Below are 3,611 nucleotides of genomic sequence, written 5' to 3' on the forward strand. Positions count from 1 at the left end.
ACATTTCCATTCACTGGTCGTTTGCTTAGCTTAGCTTTACATCATTTTTTCACAATGTTTCTCTACTTGCTTTCAGCATGAGAGCAGATCATATTCTAAACGTTTCATGCATATCACACAAACTTATAATATTTGATCAACATTTGACTAACAATTTTTTGCCAATTTCCTTCAACATTCTCATTACAATTAGTACAGTTTACATTTTGTCGTTAAAATGAAGCTGTACATGTTTCCTATTACTTGGAAACCAGATTTGTAAAAATCCCATTTTTTTTTTCACTCTGAGAATTTTCATTATATTTCTTTGACCAACGATTTGTTTTCAATGGACTTGATAAGTGCTAATATAGAGAGAAGAGAAACAGGGTGAGAGAGAGGCAGAAGAGAAAGTTGTTCCATCCTCTTTCCCAAATTTGACTACTGTGCGCGTTTGAACTCTCATCCTCGAGTTGCCTATTAGCCTTGATAAGTGCTAATATAGATAGAAATACCTATTCTGATACCTAATAAAAGAAAGGACACTCTTTGGGGCGGATTTTGATGATAACAAGTCACTAATTAGAAATTATAATAAACATTCAAATAATTTAAGAATTTTAACAAAAATAAAATTACATGGTAATCACCCAATTTCTGCCACAAAATTTTGATTGGCAAAACTCATAAACAGAAAATATATATTTTCTAATTTCATCTTTTTTTTTTTTTTTTTTTTTTTTTACATAATCTGGTTTGATGTTTTCCTAAATATTCAAATCACTATATTTTGCTGCTTAATATCAAATACAGCAAATGAGTTATTTTTTATGCATCAAACAATTACATTTTCTCATTCATCCAAACTAATCACTGAACATCAATTTCATAGTTTCTTCGCTAAAATATTACTGTGCTTGATGTCATCAAGTGGAGCAGATCATTTTTTTTTTCATTTGTTCACACATTTTTCCAATTTATATATATTTTGTCTAAGATTCTTAGCCTATGTCATTGCATACCAAGCTGTTTATTAAAAGTTAAGGTTCACTGTAAACACATATGTTACACCAAAATAAAAACGCTTCAGATAATGTCTTGATATTCAATTCAGTTTCTCACATGACATCTTATGAAGTTAGTAGAAATGTTACAGACTTTTGAATCTCAAACATTTTCAATACTGAGCACTGATATTTTCTTTTTTGGAATATAAGCACATTCATGATTTTTTTTTTTACAAACGTCAACAAATTTCACATTGTGTAGCAATGTACTGAAACAATTATAAAAATATTTGTTTTTATTTTGGATGATGCAGGGCATCCGGAGAGAGATGTTTCTAACAAAATGAAAGTATAATTTTTAGCAATAGGTATCTAGGAAAAGGCCACTACATATGTTATAAATTCCAAATTTCCACAACCTGGCAAATACTGGTACACGCTAGCAAATTTAGATTTGCAATTACAGAATATGATTCTAATTTTTTCCTTTGCTCTTTATTCTAACACTACACTAAGTTTACTGTTTTATTTCGCTACAGTTGATATTGTGTAGAACAATAAGAAAATCATAGTGAACAATGCATTCAACAAAATTTCATACACATTTCTAGATACCTATATCTAATAAGTTCAAAAGAAAGGACACACTTAGGGAGGTATTTTGGTGGTCAAGTCACTAAATAGAGATTAGCTGGTTTCCCGGCATAGCCCAGGATGTAATAAAGATTGACTGAAATACATGTTCTAGCTGGTTTCTAGGCGTTGCCAGGGATGTAATATAGACACATTATGTTGTATATTACCTGTTCTCTTCTCCCTAAGGTAAAACAATTTCATATACATGCTGTAAATTACCTACGCTAGGGATAAAACATGAACAATACCAGTCCTAGGGTAGATAAAACAAATAATACATAGAGATGAAAGATTCCTCTCCCCTAAGAATAAAACATATATTCAATATCTGCTTTTGTTTTTTCATTGTTTATACGGTCCCGAGCAACGCCGGGTAGCCCTGCTAGTCTTCTATATATATAAAAGGCAAAAATCGGTGTGTATGTATGTATGTATGTATGTATGTATGTATGTTTGTTTGTAACGCTAAAACTTTTGAAAGACGGAACCAGAGTTGACAAATTTGGTATCATATTGCACCTTGATCACCCGGATGACAAATATCGAAATTTCACGTCAAACGGACCAGTAGAAAGGGGTCAACTGATCGTTTTTCTCCTAGGGGGGCCCCCCAAAAAACCTGTCATTTTAACGTTATTCAATACGTGTCACGTGACGTGACGTCAGCTCAAACTTTTGACAGACACAACCAAAGTTGACAAATTATGTATCATATTGAACCTTGATCACCCGCATGACAAATATCGAAATTCCACACCAAACGGACCATTAAAAGGGGGTGAACTGATCATTTCTCTCCTAGGGGGGGCCCCCCAAAAAACCTGTCATTTTAATGTTAATATTACATAATCCAAAAACGCTTAGTCATGTCACGTGACGTGACGTCAACATCCAGTAATGGCGAACAAATGTAAACAAACACTTTGTTTTACCGATACTTTTGTAATTTCTCTTCTGCTTTGTTCTAGAGATTATTAAACTCCATGACAATGTCTCCAACGTATTTAACTGGTTAAAAATAGTATTTATACAAGAGTTTTAACGAAAAATATCAGGAAAAAATGTACAGGAATAAAAAAAAATTCAGCTTTCAAAATATTCGTCGATAAAAAAACCGATCTTTATATTTACGCTAGCCATTTTGTATATTACCACGTGACCTGCTATCTCTTAAACTGGAGGGGGGGGATCCACTTGAATCCAACAAAACCAGTAATTTTTTTTTTCTATTATATATACATCATTTTCTATAAAATTAAGTGTAGACTTTATAATTAAAACAAAAAATGTTATTCATACTAAAAAAAAAAAACGCTTAGTCATGTCACGTGACGTGACGTCAACATCCACTAATGGCGAACAATTGTACCTATTTACTATGCCTCCCCACGGGACAGAGTTAGACACCAGGGTCGTTTTTTAACGTGGAGAAAAGGTACAAAAATAAAAATTGTCTCAGTCGTGGAGGATTTCTCCTCCACCGAAAGAGAACAAGAAATAGAAGTGCAGCATCTGAAGAACAGATACTACACTTTGATCTTGACCAAAAGGCCAAGAATGCGAACAATTGTAAATAACAACTTTTTTCACAAAACCAACACCGTCTTTCTTTTTTTTCTCTCTCTTTCTCTCTCTCACCCACTTACTCTTCCCTCTCTCTCACCCTCTTTCTCTTGACGTCACACCACTGTTAAACTGTGGGGGGGGGGAACACATTCCCAGGCATTATCTCCTATAGATGCACATTTTATTAGAAATTCAGCTTTCAAAATATTAGACGATAATAAAAATATAAAACCAACACCCTCTTTCTCTTTTCTCTCTCTCTCACCAACTTACTCTTCTCTCTCTCTCACCCTCTTTCTCTTGACCTCCTACTACTGTTAAACTGTGTGTGTGGGGGGGGAAGAGGCAGCTTGAAAACCAACAAAAACAGTGCACAGTTTCCCAAGCATTTGGGGTGGGAAGGGGGGGAAGAAGCCGAGCGCA

At 34.1% G+C, this 3,611-nt stretch overlaps 1 pseudogene; it reads right to left on the minus strand.

Annotated features, from left to right (window-relative positions):
- Positions 1-3,052: 3,052 nt before the first annotated feature.
- LOC145288416 (U2 spliceosomal RNA) lies at positions 3,053-3,186 on the minus strand (annotated as a pseudogene).
- Between the last annotated feature and the right edge of the window lie 425 nt (positions 3,187-3,611).

The sequence above is a fragment of the Euprymna scolopes genome, chromosome 11 (genome assembly GCF_053919585.1).
Source record: "Euprymna scolopes isolate OS-2025 chromosome 11, ASM5391958v1, whole genome shotgun sequence".
NCBI lineage: Eukaryota > Metazoa > Mollusca > Cephalopoda > Sepiida > Sepiolidae > Euprymna > Euprymna scolopes.